Genomic DNA, 17,043 nt, shown 5'->3' on the forward strand with positions numbered 1-17,043 from the left:
AAAAAAAAAAAAAAAAAAAAAAAAAAAAAAAAAAGATACTCCTCGAGAAGAGCAACTCCAAGACACATAATTGTCAGATTCACCAAAGTTGAAATGAAGGAAAAAATGTTAAGGGCAGCCAGAGAGGAAGGTCGTGTTACCCACAAAAGGAAGCCCATCAGACTAACAGCGGATCTCTCAGCAGAAACTCTCCAAGCCAGAAGAGAGTGGGGGCCAATATTCAACATTCTTAAAGAAAAGAATTTTCAACCCAGAATTTCATATCCAGCCAAACTAAGCATCATAAGTGAAGGAGAAATAAAATTATTTACAGACAAGCAAATGCTGAGAGATTTCGTCACCACCAGGCCTGCCCTACAAGAGCTCCTGAAGGAAGCCCTAAACATGGAAAGGAACAACCGGTACCAGCCACTGCAAAAACATGCCAAAATGTAAAGACCATTGAGCTAGGAAGAAACTGCATCAACTAATGAGCAAAATAACCAGCTAACATCATAATGACAGGATCAAATTCACACATAACAATATTAACCTTAAATGTAAATGGGCTAAATGCTCCAATTAAAAGATACAGACTGGCAACTTGGATGGAGTCAAGACCCATCAGTATGCTGTATTCAGGAGACTCATCTCATGTGCAGAGACACACATAGGCTCAAAATAAAGGGATGGAGGAAGATCTACCAAGCACATAGAAAAAAAAAAAAGGCAGGGGTTGCAATCCTGTCTCTGATAAAACAGACTTTAAACCAACAAAGATCAAAAGAGACAAAGAAGGCCATTACATAATGGTAGAGGGATCAATTCAACAATAAGAACTAACTATCCTAAATTAATATGCACTCAATACAGGAGCACCCAGATTCATAAAGCAAGTCCTTAGAGACTTACAAAGAGACTTAGACTCCCACACAATAACAATGGGAGACTTTAACACTCCACTGTCAACATTAGACAGATCAATGAGACAGAAAGTTAACAAGGATATCCAGGACTTGAACTCAGCTCGCACCAAGCAGACCTAATAGACATCTACAGAACTCTCTACCCCAAATCAACAGAATATACATTCTTCTCAGCACCACATTGCATTTATTCCAAAACTGACCACATAGTTGGAAGTAAAGCACTCCTCAGCAAATGTAAAAGAACAGAAATTATAACAAACTATCTCTCAGACCACAGTGCAATCAAACTAGAACTCAGGATTAAGAAACTCACTCAAAACCATACAACTACATGGAAACTGAACAACCTGCTCCTGAATGATTTCTGGGTACATAACGAAATCAAGGCAGAAATAAAGATGTTCTTTGAAACCGATGAGAAAAAAGGCACAACATACCAGAGTCTCTGGGACACATTTAAAGCAGTGTGTAGAGGGAAATTTATAGCACTAAATGCCCACAAGAGAAAGCAGGAAAGATCTAAAATTGACACCCTAACATCACAATTAAAAGAACTAGAGAAGCAAGAGCAAACACATTCAAAAGCTAGCAGAAGGCAAGAAATAACTAAGATCAGAGCAGAACTGAAGGAGATAGAGACACAAAAAACCCTTCAAAAAAATCTATGAATCCAGGAGCTGGTTTTTTGAAAAGATCAACAAAATTGATAGACCACTGTCAAGCCTAGTAAAGAAGAAAAGAGAAGAATCAAATAGATGCGATAAAAAATGACAAAGGGGATATCACCGTGAATCCCACAGAAATACAAACTACCATCAGAGAATACTATAAACACTTCTATGCAAATAAACTAGAAAATATAGAAGAAATGGATAAATTCCTGGACACAGTCACCCTCCCAAGACTAAACCAGGACGAAGTTAAATCCCTGAATAGACTAATAACAGGCTCTGAAATTGAGGCAATAGTTAATAGCCTATCAACCAAAAAAAGTTCAGGACCAGACGGATTCACAGCCGAATTCTACCAGAGGTACAAGGAGGAGTTAGTACCATTCCTTCTGAAAGTATTCCAATCAATAGAAAAAGAGGGAATCCTCCCTAACTTATTTTATGAGGCCAACATCATCTTGATACCAAAGCCTGGCAGAGACACAACAACAAAAAAAGAGAATTTTAGACCAATATTCCTGATGAACATCGATGCAAAAATCCTCAGTAAAATACTGGCAAACCGAATCCAGCAGCACATCAAAAAGCTTATCCACCATGATCAACTGGGCTTCATCCCTGGGATTCAAGGCTGGTTCAACAAATGCAAATCAATAAACGTAATCCAGCATATAAACAGAACCAAAGACAAAAACATGATTATCTCAATAGTTACAGAAAAGGCCTTTGACAAAATTCAACAGCCCTTCATGCTAAAAACTCTCAATAAATTTGGTATTGATAGGACATATCTCAAAACAATAAGAGCTATTTATGACAAACCCACAGCCAGTATCATACTGAATGGGCAAAAACTGGAAGCATTCCCTTTGAAAACTGGCACATGACAGGGATGCCCTCTCTCACTACTCCTATTCAACATAGTGTTGGAAGTTCTGGCCAGGGCAATCAGGCAGGAGAAAAAAATAAAGGGTATTCAATTAGGAAAAGAGGAAGTCAAATTGTCCCTGTTCACAGATGACATGATTGTATATTTAGAAAACCCCATCGTCTCAGCCCAAAATCTCCTTAAGCTCATAAGCAACTTCAGCAAAGTCTCAGGATACAAAATCAATGTGCAAAAATTACAAGCATTCTTATAGCAATAACAGACAAAGAGAGAACCAAATCATGAGTGAACTCCCATTCACAATTGCTTCAAAGAGAATAAAATACTTAGGAATCCAACTTACCATGGATGTGAAGGACCTCTTCAAGGAGAACTACAAACCACTGCTCAATGAAATAAAAGAGGACACAAACAAATGGAAGAACATTCCATGCTCACGGATAGGAAGAATCAATATCATGAAAACGGCCATACTGCCCAAAGTAATTTATAGATTCAATGCCATCCCCATCGAGCTACCAATGACTTTCTTCACAGAATTGGAAAAAGCTACTTTAAAGTTCATGTGGAACCAAAAGAGAGCCTGCATTGCCAAGACAATTCTAAGCAAAAAAAAACAAAGCTGGAGGCATCATGCTACCTGACTTCAAACTATACTACAATGCTACAGTGACCAAAACAGCATGGTACTGGTACCAAAACAGAGATATAGACCAATGGAACAGAACAGAGCCCTCAGAAATAATACCACACATCTACAGCCATCTGATCTTTGACAAACCTGACAAAAACAAGAAATGGGGAAAGGATTCCCTATTTAATAAATGGTGCTGGGAAAACTATCTAGCCATATGTAGAAAGCTGAAACTGGATCCCTTCCTTACACCTTATACAAAAATTAATTCAAGATGGATTAAAGACTTAAATGTTAGACCTAAAACCATAAAAACCCTAGAAGAAAACCTAGGCAATACCATTCAGGCCATAGGCATGGGCAAGGACTTCTGTCTAAAACACCAAAAGCAATGGCAACAAAAGCCAAAATTGACAAATGGGATCTAATTAAACTAAAGAGCTTCTGCACAGCAAAAGAAACTACCATCAGAGTGAACAGACAACCTACAGAATGGGAGAAAATTTTTGCAATCTACTCATCTGACAAATCTATGAAGAAAAGAATCTACGAAGAACTCAAACAAATTCAGAAGAAAAAAACAACCCCATCAAAAAGTGGGCAAAGGATATGAACAGACACTTCTCAAAAGAAGACATTTATGCCGCCAACAGACACATGAAAAAAATGCTCATCATCACTGGCCATCAGAGAAATGGAAATCAAAACCACAATGAGATACCATCTCACACCAGTTAGAATGGCGATCATTAAAAAGTCAGGAAACAACAGATGCTGGAGAGGATGTGGAGAAATAGGAACACTTTTACACTGGTGGTGAGACTGTAAACTAGTTCAACCATTGTGGAAGACAGTATGGTGATTCCTCAAGGATCTAGAACTAGAAAAACCATTTGACCCAACCATCCCATTACTGGGTAGATACCCAAAGGATTATAAATCATGCTGCTATAAAGACACATGCACACATATGTTTATTGTGGCACTATTCACAATAGCAAAGACTTGGAACCAACCCAAATGTCCATCAATGATAGACTGGATTAAGAAAATGTGGCACATATACACCATGGAATACTATGCAGCCATAAAAATGGATGAGTTCATGTCCTTTGTAGGCACATGGATGAAGCTGGAAACCATCATTCTCAGCAAACTATCGCAAGGACAGAAAACCAAACACCACATGTTCTCACTCATAGGTGTGAATTGAACAATGAGAACACCTGGACACAGGAAGGGGAACATGACACACTGGGGCCTGTGGTTAGGTGGGGGAAAGGGGGATCGATAGCATTAGGAGATACAACTCGTCATGTAAATGACGAGTTAATGGGTGTAGCAAATCAACATGGCACATGTATACATATGTAACAAACTTGCATGTTGTACACATGTACCCTAGAACTTAAAGTATAATTTAAAAAATAATTAAAATAAATAAATTAATTAAATGTCTCACAAAAAGAAAAGAAAAGTATTAGCTTTCTGGAAGGAAGCTCTTTGGGGGAACACTAGCTTGTAGAATGCTGATTATTGCCCCAGATCATGTAGGTAATTCTGAAACTCAGGTCTCTTAGCAAAGGAATTCTTGGGGAGATGCCTAAGGAATGGTTTTTGTTTTAGATTAGAGGTGGGACAGAGATAGTTATACATTCCTAACTTGGACTTTCACAAGCCCAGTTTTGGCTTTTACTGATGAATTGCTGAGTTAGAAGGAGTTCAGAGTGTGTGTACATGTGTAACAACAAGAAGTCAAGTTCTCCGGCTGGCTGACTCGGTTAGCCAGCTGTGGTGTTCCTTTCCAGATGGTGGCCCTCAGCAAGTTATTTAATTTACCTGGATCTTATTTTATCATCTCTGAAATGGAAGTGAAATTTGCTCGCATTTTACAAGGTGGCTTTCGTGAATGCATTCCATATAAAAGTGAATATTCAACAGTGCATAGCTATTTTCTGCATAGCAGAAAATAATTTGGTCAATTGCTATTAATACAAATATCATTATTATTGATTTTATCATGGATTCAAAGATAACGTAATGAGAACAAATGTAAAATGGTAACTTTCTTGGAGTATTCTATCCGAAAGTGGATTGTGTTTCCTTCTCATATCATAGCCATAATGAAATTGTATTGTAATACATTTTCATCTGAGTCAAACATTCCGTTTGCAAAAACATCAAGGGGTATGAGAACTAAAAATAAAATCCTAAGGCCTCCAACCAATTGAATGGACCCTCTGTTGGCCAAGGGGACCCCAGAGAAACCTGAGTTCCTAGCTATGATAAGACAGCAGGTCAGACATAGCTCTCTACACCTACTCCCTTTTGCAGTTTAAACATGACTGACTGGCATTATTATTACAATAGGGATCATGAGACTGACAGAATGGACTCCTTGTAGCATTAAGACACCAAATTATAAATGAGACCTAAAGCTGTGCCAGGCAAGGGTTAAATCACACATCTCTAAACTTAAAAAAAAAAAAAAAAAAATATGTTCTAACTACCACAATGTTTTTCTTTTTCTCTAGCAGCTAATCAAGCACTGGCCTAGAGATAAGCATTATTAAAACCATTACAGGGCCAGGTGCGGTGGCTCAAGCCTGTAATCCCAGCACTTTGGGAGGCCGAGACGGGCGGATCACAAGGTCAGGAGATCGAGACCATCCTGGCTAACACGGTGAAACCTCGTCTCTACTAAAACATACAAAAAAAAAAAAAAAAAAAAAACTAGCTGGGTGAAGTGGCGGGTGCCTGTAGTCCCAGCTACTCGGGAGGCTGAGGCAGGAGAATGGCGTGAACCCGGGAGGCGGAGCTTGCAGTGAGCGGAGATCGTGCCACTGCACTCCAGCCTGGGCGACAGAGCGAGACTCCGTCTCAAAAACAAACAAACAAACAAACAAAAAGCCATTACAGTTCATCCATTGCCAGGCAGTGACTAACAGAGGCCCTTGTTCCACAAGCTATAACTGAAGCTTTGATTGGACAAGAGACTGAGTTCAGTAACTTTCTTCTAATAAGAAGACCACTGACGGGAACTGTTCACAGAGTCTGCGCACTTGAGTGCCTTCATGTCCCTGCTTCACCTTTTGACGTATATGGCCTAATTGTAATACATTTGAATGTTGTCTCTGCCAAAGAATGAATAAGGACTATATGTAACAGGCATATTTATTCAGTACACATGCATCAGGAACACATTCATGAATATTTATATGCCTCCTGTAATCTGTTGAATATGTATACTTGGTCAACCCATTCAACATAAATCCCTGTTCCACCCTCCACTTCCTCAAAGTGCCTGCTTCCATCTGGCTGGGGAGCACACTTTCCAGCCTGTCAGATTAACCACCCTACAGGCCGTAACACTTTATAAGAAAATAAAATTAAATCTGGGCATGGTGGCTCACACCTATAATACCAGCACTTTGGGAGGCCAAGGCGGGCAGATCACTTGGGGCTAAACCCAGCCTGGTGTTCAAAACCAGCCTGGCCAACACGGCAAAACCACATCTCTACCAAAAAAAAAAAAAAAAAGAGGAATAAAGTTGACCGGAAACAGTGACTAACACCTGTAATCCCAGCATTTTGGGAGACTGAGGCAGAGGGGTCACCTGAGCCCAGGGGTTTGAGACAAGCCTGAGTAATATGGAGAAACCACATCTCTACAAAAAGTACCAAAATTAGCCAGGCATGATGGCACATGCCTGTAGTCCCAGCTACTAAGGAGGCTGAGGTGGGAGGATCTCCTGAGTCTGGGGAGGCTGAGGCTACAGTGAGCCATGATTGTGCCATTGCACTCCAGCCTGGGTGATAGAGTGAGACCCTGTCTCAAAAAAAAAAAAAAAAAAAAAAAAAAAAAAAAAAGGAAAGAAAGTCTCATTTCTAAATTAATAATTGTGTGATTTTTTTTTTAAGTTGACAGATACAAATATAGATTTTTTTTGGTCAAATAATCATTCTTACTGTAAAAGTCTGATTAGTTTCAACATTTCACAAGCTTGTGTTGATATCCTTCCATATGCCAGATGCGGTGATGGGAGCCATATACCCAAAGATGAAGGACTGGCTACAGCTTTCACAGACCTTACAACCTAGTGAGAGAGCAAAGACACAGTGAAGAGACCATTCAGAATACAGCCAAACTCCAAGATCCCTGGGAGAGCTTATCTGAAGACCAGAAAGGTTACTGAACATGATGACTCTTCAAAGCCAGACCTTTTTCCTTGAATTTAGGGCTTAAAAAAACAATAGTAGGGCCGGGCACGGTGGCTCATGCCTGTAATTCCAACACTTTGGGAGGCCAAGGTGAGCTGATCACCTGAGGTCAGGAGTTCAAGACCAGACTGGCCAACATGGTGAAACCCTGTCTTTACTAAAAATACAAAAAAAAAAAAAAAAAAAAATTAGCCAGGTGTGGTGGCAGGCGCCTGTAGTCCCAGCTACTCGGGAGGCTGAGGCAGGAGAATGGTGTGAACCTGGGAGGTGGAGCTTGCAGTGAGCCAAGATCTTGCCATTGCACTCCAGCCTGGGCAACAGAGCGAGACTCCGTCTTAAAAAATAAGTAAGTAAGTAAGTAAGTAAATAAATAAATACATAAATAATAACTGAGGCTGGGCATGGTGGATCATGCCTGTAATCCCAACACTTTGGGAAACCAAGGCAGACCTTTGGTTTCTGATGACCCAGAAGTATAAAAGTACAAAACTGGAAGCCTGTCACATCCTTCTCACTCTCAGCACAGATGTATTGTTTCACCATCTAGGAACCTGAAAGTTTGAAGGACATGTATGTTTATCTGGATACAAGAGCAGAGATCCCAGGTTACTGCCTGCTTGCACAGGACAGAAGTCTGGACAGCTTCCATGTGCTGAGTGATACTCAGAAAACACCCAGTTTTGCTAAGATGGGAACTACTCTATGTGTAGGGAAATGACTGGGACTCAGAGACTTTCTCATTGCCATGGGCATTTTGGAAGGCTGTCCAGACAGGCCTGTCTGTGTACAGATGTCCCAGTTTCAAGTGCCTTCAAGGGAAGTGAGTGCTACAAACCACGTGGCTGAGTGAGACTAAGAAAAGTCAAAAGACACAAGAGCTGGCAGACATGAGAGACTAGGGTCATGTTGTCCATGTGGACAGGGATCCTGGAACTCTGCCCTTCTTTAAGGGCTTTTGTTTCCTACTTAACATCCTTCCCTCTGGGCACTGATGCTATAGCCACCAGCCTGCCCAATGCTGAGTTCTTCTTACTGCACATGCCACCTCTTGGATATCTTTCAAATCATGTATCCCATTTTATTTCCAAGGGCTTAATCATTTTGGAATTTGCAGTTGCACTCTAACTTATTTTTTCCCAATCCTTTGTTGAAAAGCACATTTGGGCCGGGTGCAGTGGCTCATACCTGTAATCCCAGCTCTTTGGGAGGCCAAGGCAAGCAGATCACGAGGTCAGGAGTTCCAGACCAGCCTGGCCAACATGGTGAAAGCCTGTCTCTACTAAAAATACAAAAATTAGCTGGGCATGGTGGCAGGCACCTGTAATCCCAGCTACTCGGGAGGCTGAGGCAGGAGAATCGTTTGAACCCAGGAGGCGGAGGTTGCAGTGACCTAAGATAGTGCCATTGCACTCTAGCCTGGGCAACAGGGCAAGACTCCACCTCAAAAAAAAAAAAAAAAAAAAAAAAAGGCTGGGTGCAGTGGCTCACGCCTGTAATCCCAGTAGATTACGATAGTAATCAGTAGTAGAAGAAGTGTGACAATTCTAAATCGATCTAGAAGCAAAGTTCTTTAGTACATTAGTACATGTCATTCATGAAGAGAGTTTTTCTAATTGAAAAATCTTTAAGTCATTCAGAAGAAGAATAACATTGAAAATATTTCCAATAACTGAGCCCTAGAAGCTCTTAGGTCTGAAGGGTTTAGTCCCAGTGAAGTCCACAAGGGCAATATGAGGGCCCTCACTGGAGTGTCTCCGCATAGGAAAGAGGGCAGTACTGTGAGCCAGGAGCAAGTCTGGGGTTCCTTTCCTTTCCTGGTTCCACCATGTATTTAGCCTTTCTTCACAGCTTCAGGGGTGGCCTGTGCTCTCCAAGGCACTCTGGACATCTGTCTGTACACCTCCCCAAGTGCTGGCTTTTAGCTAATGTAAGCCCCATTGGGCTGCAGCATCTGTGTCTTCTTGAAGGAACTGCAGCATCTTGGCAATTTCAGTCACTGATTCTTAGGCAGGTGGGTCTCAGTGTTTTGGCCTCTCTCAACTCTGGGAATGTCTCCTTGCCCTATGTATACCCAACACAACAGCCAACATGCATGAGAGTTCAAAAAGGGCAGCTGGGGTGATACTTACCTGATTCAGTGTTTTCAAATTTCTGACCGTTTAACCCTTAGGGAGCCAGTTTGCAGTTTGGTTCTGAGAGCCATTCCTGAAGTTCAGTTGAAAATCTGCCTTCACCTTTCCATCAAATTTTTTTTTTTTTTTTTGAGACGGAGTCTCGCTCTGTCGCCCAGGCTGGAGTGCAGTGGCCAGATCTCAGTTCACTGCAAGCTCCGCCTCCCGGGTTTACGCCCTTCTCCTGCCTCAGCCTCCCGAGTAGCTGGGACTACAGGCGCCCGTCAGCTCGCCCAGCTAGTTTTTTTGTATTTTTTAGTAGAGACGGGGTTTCACCTTGTTAGGCAGGATGGTCTCGATCTCCTGACCTTGTGATCCGCCCGTCTCGGCCTCCCAAAGTGCTGGGATTACAGGCTTGAGCCACCGCGCCCTGCTCCATCAAATTTTAAGTTATCTTTAACCCCTAATAAATCTCTATATGCTTAAACTATTTGAGTGTGCTATTTCTTTTCCTAAAAACCAGAAAAGGAAATATAAGAGTGATATCACATTCAGTTTTATGTCTACAAACTTATTACATCCTTTTTAAAAATAATATTCTTAAATTAATCTAGGCCAGGGGCGGTGGCTCACGCCTGTAATCCCAGCACTTTCAGAGGCTGAGGCGGGCAGATCACGAGGTCAGGAGATTGAGACCATCTTGGCTAACACGGTGAAATCCCATCTCTACTAAAAATACAAAAAAATTAGCAGGGCGTGGTGGCGGGCTCCCAGCTACTCTGGAGGCTGAGGCAGGAGAATGGCGTGAACCCGGGAGGCGGAGCTCGCAGTGAGCCCACATCGCGCCACTGCACTCCAGCCTGGGTGACAGAGAAAGAGTATGCCTCAAAAAAAAAAAAAAAAAAAAAAGAAGAAGAAAAGAAAAAGAAAAAAAAAGGAATGAATCTAGATTCCTTAATAAAACATGTAAATATTCAAGATATATTTTGTTTTTAGGATATTTTGAGAATGTTTATTTTTTATGATCACAACTTTTAGGTAAGAAAAACACAAAAGAAAAACTCAACATTTCATCTTCAAAGTTTATAAATATTTTTTCTTAATGCTCTCCCACAAAGAAGTAAAATATTTAAATAGACATTTTGATCTCTTTTGTACGTGTTAATTCATATCTTTTTATTTTTTATTTTTCATTTTACTTTGTGTGTGTTTGTGGCAGGGCGGTCGGGGGGCTACCCTGCCTGCAAACAGAAAAATGTCATTTTCTAAACCCATGCTAGGATGACTGCAGAATAGGCCAGAATCAGATGTCTGTCCCCTACCACTTGCTCTTCTCCAGCCCGATTATTTGATCCAAAGCATCAAGAAGCAGAACAGTAGAGATGGCAGGGAGAGCAGCAGGAAAGCTTCAGAAAGGCGCCCTGGCACACTCCGACTAAATGTTAGGAGGACCCAGTCGAGGCATTTCAGGGCTAAGCACAGTGTGAAGGCTGTTGTCTGTCTGCCGAATCTTTCCGCAGCCCAGCCTATGTCGGCAATTATGACTTCTGGCAGTTCTCTACCTTTGGCTGGCTTCCTCCTCCCAGAAGCCCTCAAACCCAGACCACAGACAACCCCACCACACACCCCTTGGCCAACAAAGCCAAAATACCCAGGATCAAGGGCCAGTTCCCCCAATGAGCCTCCCCACCTCCACCCGCCCCACCAACTCCGTCCTCAACGACCAACCAGGAACACAAGTGTAATCCCAGCACTTTGGGAGACCGAGGTGGGTGGATCACGAGGTCAGGAGTTCGAGACCAGCCTGACCAACATGGTGACACCCCCGTCTCTAGTAAAAATACAAAAATTAGCCAGGCGTGGTAGCATGCGCCTGCAATCCCAGCTATTCAGGAGGCTGAGGCAGGAGAATCACTTGAATCCGGGAGGCGAAGGTTGCACTGAGCCGAGATTACCCCACTGCACTCCAGCCTGGACTACAGAGCGAGACTCCGTATCCAGAAGAAAAAAAAAAAAAAAAAAAAAAAAAAGCCTGCATGAGTCCTGATGGCCTTGGAAAAGATGATGAAGGCACAGGATCTAGGAGCTATCCGAGCAAGTGAATCTAAGGAGAAAAATAATGTGGAAGAAAGAAAACGGAGAGGACAGGAAGCCTTGGTTGGGAAATATAAACAACAACCCAGGAGAATTGAAGAGCAAATCAAACTACAACGGACCTTTTGTCCACTAGAGACACTACTGCCACACGCCCTCCCTCCCAACAGTAACCTAAATTCATTTGCGGGGGAGCGGGGGAGGCGGGAGAAAGACAGTTTGGCTTTGGGTTCCTGCTCGCAGATCCATTCTGTCCTCGGTCCTCGTCCCTTTGGTTTTGCATCTTTGAAAGCAGGGAATGGCACTGAAGAGGACTAGCGGTGGGATCCTGCATTTCAGTTGAAGGACCAAATCTCATCTCTCCCAGTGTTGGGCCGGATGACTCCTGCACTACTTGATGATCTCGGATGCCTTGAGGGGAAGACCGTGGACTTGGCTGGTTAGAGCATCTCAGCGGATTTCAGCGTTTGATAACCTGGAAGTTTTGCTGCCCCCTCACGTTGGGAGAAAAGCAGTGGGTCCTGCACAGGCAGAAGAACCACTAGAGGGCAGCAGCACACCGGGCTCCATTAGACTGTGGTTGCGTGTCGACCCTGGCTCATAGAGTGCTAAGAGAATGGATCAATTCTGTCATTCTAAATTCAGTCACGAGGAGCTGGTGCTGCTTTCCACAGACTGGGATGTTTCTAGAACTTTCTAGGACTTTCATGTCTAGCATACACCTGAGATGACTCTAGAAAGTCCCTCAATGAGTCAACCCTTGGTTTTATAGCTAATAAAATGGGTTCATGGGGTCAGGAGTTGAGGTATAGACTTCCTGTATTTACTGCCTTCCCCCGCCCCCCACACACATCCTTTATGCTTAGATTTTTCCATGCCAGAAATTTGAATCGTGTTGGGAAAGCATGAAAGACAATCATCCATTGTAAGTTTAGTAACAGTTTGGCAAAGCCTGAAAATTATGTGTAAAATAGTGCTTTAGGAGTTCTAGAAACTGAATAGCAAACTCATTTTCTGGTGTCTTGACTTTCAGAAGTCAAATGAATCATATTTAAAACAGTTTAGTTTAAAAACAAATGTCAACAAACATTTGTTGAATGTCCACCATGAAGCAACCACTGTACTAGGCTCGTGGTACAAAGATGAATAAGACCAGGGCCAAAACAAGAATTTGGACTGAGGGAGACGGCAGGCACATTTGACTTGACACTTCTTATATGTGGAAGGCCTCACAGATAGAGCTACAGTGACAGGACTGAAAGATGCTAATTCTTCAACTTTAAACTTTTGTCCCCCTAGGGCACAATGAATTATTAACATGTTCTTTCTTAGAATTCCGAAACTTAGCTTTTGAAAACCATGATTATATTGTATTATATTTTGATTTGTGAAAAAGTAGAACTTGTTAAATGTAACTATTTAAAATAGGCTACAATTTTTGGAAACTCGAAATTTCTTGATTTTTTTTTTTTTTTTTTTTTTTTGGAAATGCAGCCTCGCTCAGTCTCCCAGGCTGGAGTACAGTGGCGCGATCTCGGCTCACTGCAAGCTCTGCCTCCTAGGTTCAAGCGATTCTCCTGCCTCAGCCTCCAGAGTAGCTGGGAGTACAGGCGCCTGCCACCAAGCCCGGCTAATTTTTGTATTTTTAGTAGAGACAAGGATTCACGTGTTAGCCAGGATAGTCTCAATCTCCTGACCTCGTGATCCGCCCGCCTCAGCCTCCAAAAGTGCTGTGATTACAGGCCTGAGCCACCACAACCGGCTGATTTCTTGATTTTTTAATATACCAGGAACCTCCAACATGGAAGTGACCCTGATGACCTCTAGGAGACCACAGAGAAGATATAGTCTCAGTTTCCTCAAAAAAATTCTAATCTAGGGGAGAGAGACACATTAATAGGCCACTTTAGTACTGTGTAAGAGGAAGCTTTCTTAAGCCCTATGCATGAATCCTTCAAGACAAACCAATACCAACAATTTGCCAAAACCATGTCCTAAACTGCACTGCTCAATGCTGAGAGAAAGCATGCTGAATTTTTTAAAAATATTTTTTGAGTCAGAGCCACAGAGCCATAAGAGTGCTGGATTTTATCATTCTATGTATTCTTTATTTTTCAATTAATTCCATGTCCTATTCTGCTATTCTTATTTTTTCAATAAAGATTCTAAATGTGTTGATATGGCTACCTTGTCTGTTTTCATGTAACTAATGTCATCTTATTAAGTGATATTATTAGTAATCTCTATTTCAGGAAAACACAAATTATTTGATTAGAAGTATATTCAAATCAAGGGTCTGCACTAATGCCATCCAGATCTCCCTATCACAGGTTATCAATACAATCCTCAATGTCTCTATCTTCACCACCATAATGTTATTTTTTGGCCAGGACTCTGTTTGCTTGGCCCTCAAAGAAAACAACAGGATCTTAAAAGATTCAGAAGAACCCAATGAATATATAAGAAAGTGTTGGCCGGGCGCGGTGGCTCACGCCTGTAATCCCAGCACTTTGGGAGGCTGAGGTGGGCGGATCACGAGGTCAGGAGATCGAGACCATCCTGGCTAACACAGTGAAACCCCATCTCTACTAAAAAATACAAAAATCTAGCCGGGCAAGATGGTGGGCGCCTGTAGTCCCAGCTACTTGGGAGTCTGAGGCAGGAGAATGGTGTCAACCCGGGAGGCGGAGCTTGCAGTGAGCTGAGATCCGGCCACTGCACTCCAGCCCGGGCAACAGAGCGAGACTCTGTCTCAAAAAAAAAAAAAAAAAGAAAGTGTTACCTTCATCACCAAAAATAATGCTTTGGACTCTAAAGTTTACACACAAGAGGTGATGAGGGAGGGAGCCTGACTAAACTCATGCTTCCTCACTATCTCTCCCTGGTTTTCTCCCAGCCTTTTGAAACTCATTGATCACTATCATTATCAAAGTAGCCATGAGCATGGGCACTGCTTCCCTTTTAACTCTGTCTGACCCAATTAAGGACAAAACATTGATTACCAACTTATACAAAAATGGAATATTTAAAGGAGTCTTTAGTGATAACATCTCAGAAATGAACAATGAGAATAAATCCAAACAACCTTTTTTCTTTTTTCTTTTTGAGAAAGAGTTTTGTTCTTGTTGCCCAGGCTGTAGTGCAATGGGGCGATCTCAGCTCACCACAACCTCCGCCTCCCGGGTTCAATTTATTCTCCTGCCTCAGCCTCCCAAGTAGCTGGGATTATGGCATGCACCATCATGCCTGGCTAATTCTGTATTTTTAGTAGAGACAGGGTTTCTCCACATTGGTCAGGCTAGTCTCGAACTACCAACCTCAGGTAATATGCCCGCCTCAGCCTCCCAAAGTGCTGGGATTACAGGCGTGAGCCACTTTGCCCAGCCAAATTATCTCCATTTCTAAAATTGAATTAAGGTTATCCCAATTGCCAATACCTCTAGCTGCCAACCAAAAGCAAAATCTTCTATAGAGAAAGATAAAATTATTGCAGGCCTCAAATTATTTTTAAAAAATTTCACATACAGTATCCAGCATTCAATTTAAAAAAAATGATTAGATAATTAAGACAATAGAACAACATGAAGAAACACTGAGAGAAGCAACAAAGAAATATTCTCTAGATACTGAAACATAGACTGTGAAATACATTCAATATGAATAAGAAAATAAAAAACAAGATAGAGAAACTCATAGAAAATTAGTAATGATAATAAAGAAGCAAAAATAACTGAAACATAAAGCAGCCATGGCCAGGCACTGTGGCTCACGCCTGTAATCCCAGCACTTTGGGAGGCCGAGGCAGGTGGATCACTTGAGGTCAGGAGTTTGAGACCAGCCTGGACAACATGGTGAAACCCCGTCTCTACTAAAAATACAAAAATTAGCTGGGTGTGGTTGTGGGCACACGTAATCCCAGCTACTCAGGAGGCTGAGGCAGGAGAATTGCTTGAACCTGGGAGGCAGAGGCTGCAGTGAATTGAGACTGCGTCACTGCACTCCAGCATGGGTGACAAAGTGAGACTCTGCCTCAAAATAATAATAAATAAAACATATAGCAGCCAAATCAACAACTCAATGAGTTCAACAGAAGATTAGCACAGCTGAAGAAAATTAGTGAACTGGAAGAAAAATCAGAAGAAAATGCCCATGCGGAACCAAGGAGAAAAGACAATAGATGGGAAATACAGAACAGATGGGAAACGACATAGAGTATACAACAAGAAAGTCTAATAAATGGGTATTTGGAATCTCACCAGGAGGTTGAGAATTGAGCAGCAGCAACATAAAAAAAATATTGTGCTACGTCCTTCTGGCCTCTGTGGTTTCTGATCAGAGGTTTGCTGTCATTTGAATTGTTTTTCTCTGTAGGCAAGGTTTTGGGTTTTGTTTCTTTTTCTGAATGCTTTCAATAATTTTTTTTGCCACTAATTTTTATAAGCTTAATTATGATTATTGGGGTTGATTTATTTTAGTTTATACTTTCTAGGGTTTGGTCAGCATCTTGAATCTGTACCAAATCTTACCAAATTTGGGATGTTTCAACCATTATTTCCTCAAGTACTTTCTCAGCCTCACTCTTTCTCCTCTGCTTCAAGGTTTCTGAGAACACGAATGTTAAATCTTCCATTACAGCCGCATAGATTCCTGATGCTCTACTTATTTTTTTCATTCAATTTTTTCTCTGCTCTTTAAATTGCATTGTTTTGACTCTTTTGGTTTCCATTTCACTGATTCTCTGTATTCTCTAGTATTCTGTTCAGCTCATCCACTGAACTTTTAATTTCAGTTATTGAATTTTCAGTTCTAACATTTCCATTTTCTTCTTCTTTTTATCGTCTGTTACTTTACTGAGGCTTAAAAAAATTGTTCCGGCCCGGCACAGTGGCTCATGCTTGCAATCCTAGCACTTTGGGAGGCAGGGGCGGGTGAATCACGAGGTCAGGAGATCAAGACCATCCTGGTTAACATGGTGAAACCCGTCTCCACTAAAAATACAAAAACAAAATCAGCCAGGCATGTGGTGGATACATGTAGTCCCAGCTACTCAGGAGGCTGAGGCGGGAGAATGATGTGAACCAGGGAGGTGAAGTTTTCAGTGAGCCGAGATTGCGCCACTGCATTCCTTCTCAAAAAAAAAAAAAAAAAAAAAAAAAAAAAATTTGTTTCAAGCATGTCCATAATTGCTCCTTGAAGTATTTTTTATCACGGCTTTTATCATGGTTTTTGTCTACTAATTACAACATCTCTTTTATCTCAGTGTTGGTATCTATTTATTGTCTTTTACGTTTAGTTGGACAGTTTCCTGATTTTTGCTTTGAAGTATGAGTGATTTTAAAAATTGAAACCTGTATATTTTCAGAAGTTATAAGACTCTGAGTTTTCTTTGAACCATCCGTTTTACCTGGCTTTTTATGACACTGCTCCCATAGAGGAAGGAGGTGGGGTGCCAGCTCATTACTGCTGGATGGAGGCAGAAGTCCAAGTTTCCCAACTGACCTCCATTGACACCCAA

The 17,043-nt window shown here is 41.6% G+C and overlaps 1 long non-coding RNA gene across 1 annotated transcript in view; it reads left to right on the plus strand.

Annotated features, from left to right (window-relative positions):
- Positions 1-7,444, plus strand: part of LOC111545478 — a 39,714-nt gene extending 32,270 nt beyond the window's left edge. Inside the window, exon 4 of the long non-coding RNA XR_002732479.1 lies at positions 7,134-7,444. This is a non-coding gene — a long non-coding RNA (uncharacterized LOC111545478). The remainder of the gene's footprint in view (positions 1-7,133) is intronic.
- Positions 7,445-17,043: the final 9,599 nt, after the last annotated feature.

This window comes from Piliocolobus tephrosceles, chromosome 4 (assembly GCF_002776525.5).
Source record: "Piliocolobus tephrosceles isolate RC106 chromosome 4, ASM277652v3, whole genome shotgun sequence".
In the NCBI taxonomy this organism is placed as follows: Eukaryota; Metazoa; Chordata; class Mammalia; order Primates; family Cercopithecidae; genus Piliocolobus; species Piliocolobus tephrosceles.